An 11,533-nucleotide genomic window follows, 5' to 3' on the forward strand; every position below is an offset into this window, starting at 1 on the left:
TAAGTGACATCAGAACAGGCAAAAGACACAGAAGCAGCCCCAGCCCAATCATTTGGATCTTTACAGGCTTTGGGAAAGGTTTGGGGATTTATTGAGTGAAATAGGAAGGCAGTCCAGGATTTTGAGAAGATACATAACTTGATCAGACTTATGTTAAGGCTCTGTGGAGGTGGAAAGTTGTATTTTCCAAGTAGGGCCATAAAAATGTTTCTCATCCCACATATTTTTCTACAATGTGTCCCTGACATGTCTCTCATTGGAAAGTAAAATCTGTGTCCTCTCACTCAAATCTGGGGAATTTTGAGACTTTCAGTGATTGTCAAGGCTAGGTCAGAAAAGGCAAGGCAACTTACTTTCTCTTTCTTTCTTTCTTTCTCTCTCTTTTTCTCTTTCTTTCTTTCCCCTCCTTCCCTCCCTTCTTCCCTTCCTTCCTTCCATTTCTCCTCTTCTCTTCCTCTTTCCTTCCTTCCTTCTCTTCTTCCTTCTCTCTCTCCTCTTTCTTTTCTTCCTTCCTTCTTTCCATCCTTACCTCCTTTCCTTTCTCTTTCTTCTCTCCTTTTTTCCTTCCTTTCTTCTCTCCTTTCCTTTCTTCTCTTTCTCTCTTTCTTCTCTTTCTCTTTCCTCTCTCTTTTCTTCCTTCCTTTCATCTTTCCCTTCTTCTTTCTCTTTGTTTCCTCCCTCCTTCCTTTCTTCCTCCCTTCCTTTCCTTTCTTTTCTTCCCCCTTTCTTTTCTCTCTTCCCTCCCTCCCTCCCTCTCTTTCTCTCTCTCTTTCTCTCTTTCTTTCTTTAAAAATTAATTCAGAGCATTCATGTTTAGACCCCCGAGTCTTCAAATAAGGTAGCTAAGGCCATAGAAAGGCCTCCTGTGGTCACCCCAGGGAGTTGTTCTAACACTCACATGCTTCCAGCCCAGGTGCCAGCCAGGTGAGTGAGGAAGACACATTCAAGTGATCCCAGCCCCAGCTTTCAGGTCCCAGCATTTGACTCTTCCCAGCTGAGGCTTTAGATACTGTGGCACCTCAAAGAAAAGACAGATCATCCCTGTTGTGCCCTGTTCAATTCGCTGACCCACAAAATCTTTAGCATAATACAATAATTATTTTACTCCACTGAGTATGGGTTGTTTCCTATGCAGCAATTATAGCTGAAACAGTGACAGATAGATTTCAGGACCTTGCTACAAACAGAGCCAGCATTACCAGAAGCATCAATATCACCTGGCGTCTGGTTAATAATGCAAAATCTCAAGCCTATTCCAGGCCTACTACATCAGAATGTGCATTTTAACCAGATCTCCAGGTGATTTGAAAGCACGTCAAAGTATGTTTCCCAATCTGTTTTAATCTTTGAGCTAAAATATACTTACAGGAAAATGTACACATCTTAAGTGACTATTTACCTATGCACACATCTGCACAACTGCTACCCAGATGAATATAGAGAACATTTATTTCCATCACACCCAGAAAATTTCCACGTGCTCCTTCTGAATCAAAAACCCTCTCTCAAACCCTCCTAGAGATAACAACTTTTCTGACTTCCATCACTATATATAAAATATCTTGCTCTTGAATTTCATAAAAATGAAATTATTCAGTATGAATTTTGTTTGTTTCTGGCTTCTTTTACTCAGTATACTGTTTTTTGAAATTCATTCTTGTTGTATTTATCAGTAGCCTATTCTTAAAAATTGCTGTGTAGTGTTTCATATAAATACACTATTTTGTAAATTATATTCTCCTATTGATGGACATTTGGCATTTTCTAGTTTGTAGTTATAATAACTCAAGTGTGTGTGTGTGTTTGTGTGTGTGTATGTATGTGAACACAAGTACAGTATTCATTTCTCTTAGAGAAGAAATACCTATGAGTGGAACGGTTGGGTCATGGGTAGGTGTGTGTTTAACTTTATTAGAAATTGCCAAAGTGTTTTCCAATGTGGTTGGGCCATTTTACTTTCCCACGAGCTAGAAGGAGAGATCTAGTCACTCTACTTCTTTGACAATAGTCGGTATTGTCAGTCGCTTAAATTTAGCCATTCTGGTGGGTGTGTAGTAGAACCTCTTTGTGGTTTTCATTTGAATTTCCTTAATGACTAATAATGTACAACACTTCTTCATATGCTTATTGACTATGAGATATCTTCTTTGAGAAATCCCTTCCCAGTCTTTTCTCTATATTTTAATTGAGCTGTATTGAGTGGAGAAGTTCATTACTATTCTAGATATGAGTCCTTTGTCAAACCTTGTGGCCGTAGGCAGTTCCTAAGATGATTCGTAACAATCCTCGCCCCCTTGTATTCATACCCTTGGGCAATCTATCCCCTTCCCTTGAGTGCCAGTGAGACTATGACTCGTTTCTAATCAATGGTGGGAAAAAGGGATGAGATGTCACTACCACCATGTTTAGGTGACATAAAGTTGTATCTTAAATCTTGCTAGTAGGTTCTATTTTCTTGTTGGCCTGCATACTTCATGAAGCAAGCTTCTGTGCTGGAGAGGTCAACATGCAAGGAATTAAGGGTGACTGAAGCTCATAACCCAGCATGCCTAGAGAAACTCGGTTCTGCCAAATACCATGTGAGCTTAAAGGCAGGTCCCTTCCACATCAGCTTTCAGAGAGCATTCCAGCCCTGGCTGAAATATTGACTCCAGCATTGTAAGAGATCCTAAAGCAGAAAATCCAGCTAAACTATGTTCAAACTCCTGCCACACAGAAATTATGAGATAATAAATATATTGTTTTCAGTTGCGTAATCTGTCATTTTTTTAAACAATAGAAAATACATTATGCAAATATTTTTCCTGAGTTATAAATTATCATGCTGATGGGTGTGCAGTGGTAGCTCAGTGTGGTTTTAATTTGCATTTTCTTAATAATGTTTTTGATATGCTTTGGGCTGTTGGATATCTTAAGTGTGAAGGACTTGTTCAACCTTTTGCCTATACATACATATATGTGTGTGTGTGTGTGTGTGTGTATATATATATACACACACATATATACATATATATACGTATATACATATACATATATATATACGTATATGTGTATATATTTTTTTTTTCTTTTTTTTTTTTTTTTTTTTGAGACAGGGTCTCACTCTGTCACCCAGGCTGGAGTGCAGCAGCACAATCTCGGCTCACAGCAACCTCTGCCTCCTGGATTCAAGCGATTCTCCTGCCTCAGCCCCCCGAGTAGCTGGGACTACAGGCACACGCCACCACGCCAGACTAATTTTTGTATTTTTAGTAGAGATGGGTTTCTCCGTGATGGCCATGCTGGTCTCAAACTCCTGACTTCAAGTGATCTACCCGCCTCGGCCTCCCAAAGTGCTGAGATTACAGGCATAAGCCACCACGCCCAGTCTACATTTTTAATTGGGTTGTTTATCTTTTATTATTATTGAGTAATGGGGCTTTTTAAATCTATAAATTCTGGCTATTTCTTCTTTGAATTCATATACTAAAAATATTTCCTCATGCTTGCTTCAGTAGCACATATACTAAAATTGAAATGATACAGAAAAGAAGATGGTGGACAGGAGGCAGAACCAGCTTGCAGCTCCTGCTCAGACAGACACAGCAATGTGTGGAGACTCACACCGTGAACTTTTGCTCCAAGAACTACCAGAGGAAAAACGAGGAAAGCCAAGAGAATCCACAGACCCTTTGAAGAACTGGATCATCGCTGCAGGCTCCCTGAGATACCGAAAAACTGAGTCTGCCTGCTTTCACAAAGGGGAGGCTCGCGGTCTGGGCAAGTTCTCAGCCCTGGTCACTGGCTGCCTGGAAATAGACTTGGTGCTGTTGCAGGGGCATGGTGGGAGTGAGACCAGCCTTTAGGATCGAGGGCTGCATGGGAATGGGGTGAGGCCTGTGACTGCTAGCTTTTCCCCACTTCCCTGGAAACCTGTATGACTCAGCAGAGGCAGCCATAATAGCCCTGGAAATACAACTCCATTGGACAGAGAACCCATCCCCCACAGCAGCCACAGCAAGCTCTGCCCAAGGAGAGGCTGAGCTCAGCCATGCTTATGTCTGCCCCTGCCTGGTGGTCTTTCTCTTCCACCTTCATCCGCCTCCCTGCACCTCCGCCACATAGCTGAAGACAAAAGAGTTCTATGGCCCTGCCCACCACCTGAGAAACCTGAATACTTAACCAGGTGGCCATAGGGCAAGTTTACATCCTACCTATAGGACCACGGCTGATGCATTCTTGAAAGCGCCACCTCCTGGCTGGAGACCAACCAACACAAAACCAACACACTAAACAAAAAACAACCAAGGACCCTCACAGAGTCCACTTCACTCCCCTGCTACCTCCACCAGAAGAGGTGCTGGTTCCACGGCTGAAAGACCTGAAGATGGATCACATAACAAGACTCTTTGCAGACACTCCCCACTACCAGTGCGGAGCCTGGTAGCTCCACTGGGTGGTGAGACCCAGAAGAGCAAAAACAATTACTACAGTTCGGCTCCCAAGAAGCCCCATTCCTAGGGGAAGGGGGAGAACACTACATCAAAAAGAGCACCCCATAGGACAAAAGAATCTGAACAGCAGCACTTGAATCCCAGATCTTCCCTCTAACATAGTCTACCCAAATGAGAAGGAACCAGAAAAACAATTCTGGTAATATGACAAAGCAAGGTTCTTCGACACCCCCAAAAGATCATACCAGCTCACCAGCAATGGATCCAAACCAAGAAGAAATCTCTGGATTGCCAGAAAAAGAATTCAGATAGTTGATTAGTAAGCTAATCAAGGAGGCACTGGAGAAAGGTGAAGTGCAACTTAAAGAAATCAAAAACATGATACAGAATATGAAAGGAAAATGCTCCAGTGAAACAAGCAGTATAAGTAAAAAACAACCACAATGTCTGGAAATCAAGGACATACTTAGGGAAATGTAAAATGCACTGGAAATTCTCAGCAATAGAATCGAACAAGCAGAAGAAAGAACCTCAGCGCTCAAAGACAAGGCTTTCCCATTAACCCAATTTGCCAAAGACAAAGAAAAAAGAATTTTAAAAAATGAACAAAACCTGCAAGAAGTTTGGGACTATGTTAAATGTTAAACGTCGAAGTCTAAGAGTAATTGGTGTTCCTGAAGAAGCAGAGAAATCTAAAAGTTTGGAAAACATGTTTGAGGGAATAATTGAGAAAAACTTCCCCAGCCTTTCTGGAGAGCTAGACATCCAAACACAAGAAGCTCAAAGAACACCTGAGAAATTCATTGCAAAAAGATTATCACCTAGGCATATAGTCATCAGGTTATCTAAAGTCAAGATGAAGGAAAGAATCTTAACAGCTGTGAGGCAAAAGCATAAGGTAACCTATCAAGGAAAATCTATCATATTAACAGTAGATTTCTCAGCAAAAACCCTACAAGCTAGAAGAGATTGGGGTCCTATTTTTAGCCTCTTGAAGCAAAACAATGATCAGCCAAGAATTTTGTTTCCAGCAACACTAAGCTTCATAAGTGAAGGAAGGATAGTCTTTTCCAGACAAATAAATGCTGAGAGAATTTGCTACTACCAACCAGCACTACAAGAACTGATAAAAGGAGCTCTAAATCTTGAAACAAATCCTCAACATACACTAAAATAGAACCTTAAAGCATAAATCTCACAGGACCTATATAACAATAACACAATAAAAAAATAGAACCTTAAAGCATAAATCTCATGGGGCCTATATAACAATAACACAATTTAAAAAAAAAAGGTATTCAGGCAACAAATAACACAGTGAATAGAATAGTACTCTTTGCACCTCAATACTAACATTGAATGTAAATGGCCTAAATGTTCCACTTAGAAGATACAGAATGGCAGCAAACATATTTGGAAAACATATTTGAGGGAATAATTGAGGAAAACTTCCCTGGCCTTGCTAGAAATCTAGACATCCAAATATAAGAAGTTTAAAGAGCACCTGAGAAATTCATTGGTTGGATAAGAATTCACCAAGTTTCTGCTGTCTTCAGGATAGTCACCTAACACATAAGGACTCACATAAACTTAAGGTAAAGGGGTGGAAAAACATATTCCATGTGAACAGACACCAAAAGTGAACAGGAGTAGCTGTTCTTATATCAGACAAAACAAACTGTAAAGCAATGGCAATTTAAAAAGACAAAGAGGGACATTGTATAATGACAAAAAGACTAGTCCAACAGGAAAAATATCACAATTCTAAATGTATATTCACCTAACACTGGAGCTCCCAAATTTATAAAAAATTACTACTAAACCTAGGAAATGAGATAGATGGCAACACAATATTAGTGGGGGACTTTAGTGCTCCAGTGATAGCACTGGACAGGTCATCAAAACAGAAAGTCAACAAAGAAACAATGGACTTCAACTGCCCCCTACAACAAACGGACTTAACAGACATTTACAGAACATTCTACCCAACAACTGTGGAATGTACATTCTATTACATCAGCACATGGAAGAGTCTCCACAATAGACCATACGATAGGCCACAAAACAAGTTGCAGTAAATTTAAGAAAATCAAAATTATATCAAGTATTCTCTCAGGCTACAGTGGAATAAAATTGGAAATCAACTCCAAAAGGAACCCTCAAAACCATGCAAATACATGGAAATTAAATAACCTGTTCCTGAATGATCATTGGGTCAACAATGAAGGCAAGATGGAAATTTAAAAATTCTTTGAACTGAACAATAATAGTGACACAATCTATCAAAACCTCTGGGATACAGCAAAAGCAGTGCTAAGATGAAAGTTCATAGCATTAAATGCCTACATCAAAAAGTCTGAAAGAGCACAAATACACAATCTAAGGTCATACCTCATGGAACTGAAGAAACAAGAACAATCCAAACCCAAACTCAGCAGAAGAAAAGAAATAACAAAGATCAGACCAGAACTAAATGAAATTGAAACAAACAAACAAACAAAAAACCACAAAAGATAAATGAAACAAAAAGCTGGTTCTTTGAAAAGATAAATAAAATTGGTAGATCATTAGCGAGATTAACCAAGAGAAAAGATCCCAATAAGCTCTCTCAAATGACATGGGAGATATTGTAACCGATACCACAGAAATACAAAAGATAATTCAAGGCTACTATGAACACCTTTATGTGCATAGACTAGAAAACCTAGAGGAGATGGATAAACTCCTGGAAATATGCAACCCTCCTAGATTAAACCAGGAAGATATAGAATCTCTGAACAGACCAATAACAAGCAGTGAGATTGAAATGGTAATTTAAAAATTGCCAACAAGGCCAGGCATGGTGGCTCACACCTGTAATCCCAGCACTTTGGGAGGCTAAAGCAGGTGGATCACCTGAGGTCAGGAGTTCGAGATCAGCCTAACCAACATGGTGAAACCTTGTCTCTACTGAAAATACAAAAAATTAGCTGGGGGTGGTGGCAGACACCTGTAATCCTAGCTACCCAGGAGGCTGAAGCAGAAGAATCACTTGAACCCGGGAGGCAGAGGTTGCAGTGAGCTGAGATGACATCATTGCACTCCAGCCTGTGCAACAAAAGCAAAATTCCATCTCAAAAAAAAAAAAAAAATGCCAACGAAGAAAAGTCCAGGACCAGATGGATTCGCAGCTGAATTATATCAGACATTCAAAAAAGAATTGGTACCAATCCTACTGACAATATTCCAAAAGATGGAGAAAGAGGGAATTCCCCCCTAAATCATTCTATGAAGCCAGTATCAGCCTAATATCACAATCAGGGAAGGACATGACAACAACAACAAAAAAGAAAATGGCAGACCAATATCCCTGATGAACACAGATGAAAAATCCTCAACAAAATACTAGCAAACCAAATCCAATAGCATATCAAAAAGATAATCCACTATGTTCAAGTGGGTTTCATACCAGGGATGCAGGGATAAAGTCAATAAATGTGATAGAGCACATAAACAGAATTACAAACAAAAAAATCACATGATCAGCTCAATAGATGCAGAAAAAGCATTTGACAAAATCCAACATCCCTTTATGATTAAAACCCTCAGCAAAATAAGCATTTATTAAGGTAATAAAAGCCATCCATGACAAACCCACAGCCAACATTATACTGAATGGGGAAAAGTTGAAAGCATACCCCCTGAGAACTGGAACAAGACAAGGAAGCCCATTTCACCACTTCTGTTCAACACAGTACTGGAAGTCCTAACCAGCGCAATCAGACAAGAAGAAGAAATAAAAGAGCATCCAAGTTGGTAAAGAGGAAGTCAAACTGTCTCTGATTGCTGATATGATTGAATACCAAGAACATCCTAAAGACTTATCCATAAAGCTCCTAGAGCTGGCAAATGAATTCAGCAAAGTTTTCAGATACAAAGTTAATGCACACAAATAAGTAGCTCTGCTACACACCAACAGCGACAAAGCTGAGAATCAAATTAAGAACTCAACCCCTTTCACAATATCTGCAAATAAAATAAAATAAAATAAAATAAAATAAAATAAAATACTTGGGAATATACCTAACCAAGGACATGAAAGACCTCTATAAGGAAAACTACAAAACACGCCTGAAAGAAATCATAGATGACACAAACATATGGAAACACATCCCATGCTCATGGATGGGTAGAATCAATATTGTAAAAATCACCATACTGCCAAAAGCAATCTACAAACTCAATGCAATTCCTGTCAAAATACTAACATCATTCTTCACAGAACTAGAAAAAACAATCCTAATATTTATATGGAACCAAAAAGAGTCCACATAGCCAAGACTAAGGAAAAAGAACAAATCTGGAGGCATCACGTTACCCAACTTCATACTATACTATAAGACCATAGTCACCAAAAAGAGTATGGTATAAAAATAGGCACACAGACCAATGAAACAGAAGAGAAAACCCAGAAATAAAGCCAAATACTTACAGGCAACTAATCTTTGACAAAGCAAATGAAAACGAAACAGGGAATGGACACTCAATTCAACAACTAGTGCTGGGATAACTGGTGAGCCACGAGTAGAAGAATGAAACTGGATTCTTATCTCTCACCTTATAAAAAATCAACTCAAGATGGATCAAAGACTTAAGTCTAAGACCTGAAACCACAAAGATTCTAGAAGATGACATCAGAAAAACCCTTCTAGACATTGGCTTAGGCAAAGACTTCATGAACAATAACTCAAAAGCAAATGCAACAAAAGATAAATGGATGGGACTTAATTAAAAAAGCTTCTGCACAACAAAAGAAATCATCAGCAGAGTTGACAGACAACCCACAGAGAGGGGGAAAATGTTCACAATCTATATATCAGACAAAGGACTAATATCCAAAAGCTACAAAGAACTCAAACAAACCAGCAACACAAAACAAACAACGCCATCAAAAAATGGGCTAAGGACATGAATAGACAATTCCCAAAAGAAGATATACAAATGGCCAATAGGCATATGGAAAAATGCTCAGCATCACTAATGATCAGGGAAATGCAAATCAAAACCACAATGTGATACCACCTCACCTCTGCAAGAATGGCCATAATAAACAAATTTAAAAATAACAGATGTTGGCATGGATACCATGAAAAGCGAACACTTTTACACTGTTGGTGGGAATATAAACTAGTACAACCACTATGGAAAACAGTGTGGAGAGTCCTTAAAGATCTAAAAGTAGCTCTACCATTTGATCCAGCAATTCCATTACTATCTACCCAAAGGAAAAGAAGTCATTATACGAAAAAGATACTTGCACGCACATGTTTATAGCAGCACAATTTGCAATTGCAAAAATATGGAACCAGCCCAAAATGCCCATCAAACAATGAGATAAAGAAAATGTGGTATATTATGTTCTCACTCATAAGTGGGAGTTTAACAATGAGAACACATGAACACAGGGTGGGGAACATCACACACCAGGGCCTTTCGGGGGGTGGGGGACTGGGGGAGGGATAGCATTAGGAGAAATACCTAATGTAAATGATGACTTGATGGGTGCAGCATACCAACATGGCACATGTATACCTATGTAACAAACCTGCACATTGTGCACATGTACCCTAGATCTTGAAGTATAATAATAAAAAAAGAAAATGTGATATATATATATGCCATAAAATACTACTCAGCCATAAAAAGGAAAGAAATAACGGCATTCGCAACAACCTGGATGGAATTGGAGACTGTTATTCTAAGTGAAGTAACTCAGGAATGGAAAATCAAACCCTATGTTCTCACTCATATGTGGGAGCTAGGCTATGAGGATGCAAAGGCCTAAGAACGATACATTGGACTTTGGGGACTCAGGGGAAAGGGTGGGGTTAAAAGACTACAAATTGGGTACACTGTACACTCCTCTGGTGATGGATGCACCAAAATTTCAGAAATCACCAATAAGAAACTTATTTATGTAACCAAATACTACCTGTTCTCTAAAAACCTATTGAAATATTTAAAAAAAAAAAAAAGAAAAAAAATACACAGAAGATTAGTATGGCCCCTGTGCAAGGATGATATCCAAATCTGTGAAGTGTTCCTTTAAAATAAATCAATAAATAAAAATATATATTTCCTCCCAGTCTATGGCTGGCATTTTCACTTTTTTCAAGGTGCCTTTTGATAAAGCTGCAAAATGAAGTCTGAGAAGCTCTTGATAATCAAGAGTAAGATTAGGGAGCATAGCTGGGAGGACATTGCAATATTTTAAGTGAAAGACATGATGATGGCTTGGAGGTAGTGAAAGCATTGTAAGGAATTGATCACATTTTGGTTATATTTTTGAAGACAGAGCGTCCAGGACTTGGCTTTAGAGAGAAAAAGCAAAAAGTCAAGAATGACTCCTACATTTTTTGGCTTTCACAATTGAAAATCTAAAGCTTCTCCTTTTGGAAATGGCTAGCAATTTCCCTCTAAAATGAGGTGCTTGCCAGAGTCTCCACTATTCCCTATTACTCCTGGAAAATAAGGTAAAATGTCAGTGGCCATTTCTCATCATGTTTACACCACTTTTTTTCCCCCTTTACCTAATAAGCTTCTCTCATTTACAATGCCAGCCTGACTCCTAGAGACCTTTGATTTTATAACACTAGCTATAAAGTGCCCTAGATTTGGAGTTAAGAGGCAAAGTCTTCAGCCTCAGCTGTGTGTGATATTGGGCAAATCACATTAATTTCTAAGACTCAGTTTTCCTATCAATTAGGTGCCTCTCTTGCAGGGTATGAAAAGAACCAAATTGAATAAATTGATATAAAATAATAAATATTTAGCCTGCCTTTCCTATATTGGAAAAATACCTATGATTTTACTGTTTGTTCTCATGGAGTCAAATACCCTGCTACCTCTTTTCTGTAATACATTCCTACTTGATCTGTCTTTCTCCAGTCCCTCCTTCCAATGTAGTCACCACCAGATATTCTATCTAATAAATCTTTTTTGGTTTCACTTGTCCCAGCACACTTTGCTGCCACCTTTGATTTGACTTTGACCTGGCTTTGATTTGGTTCTGTTCCTCCACGGGGCAGCCCTTAGCCTGTATTTCTGTGCCACAAATTAGG

The 11,533-nt window shown here is 39.0% G+C and overlaps 1 pseudogene; it reads left to right on the plus strand.

The window, feature by feature from the left end:
* The first annotated feature begins 10,422 nt into the window (after positions 1-10,422).
* LOC129018466 (U6 spliceosomal RNA) lies at positions 10,423-10,519 on the plus strand (annotated as a pseudogene).
* Positions 10,520-11,533: the final 1,014 nt, after the last annotated feature.

The sequence above is a fragment of the Pongo pygmaeus genome, chromosome 19, assembly GCF_028885625.2.
Source record: "Pongo pygmaeus isolate AG05252 chromosome 19, NHGRI_mPonPyg2-v2.0_pri, whole genome shotgun sequence".
Lineage (NCBI taxonomy): Eukaryota > Metazoa > Chordata > Mammalia > Primates > Hominidae > Pongo > Pongo pygmaeus.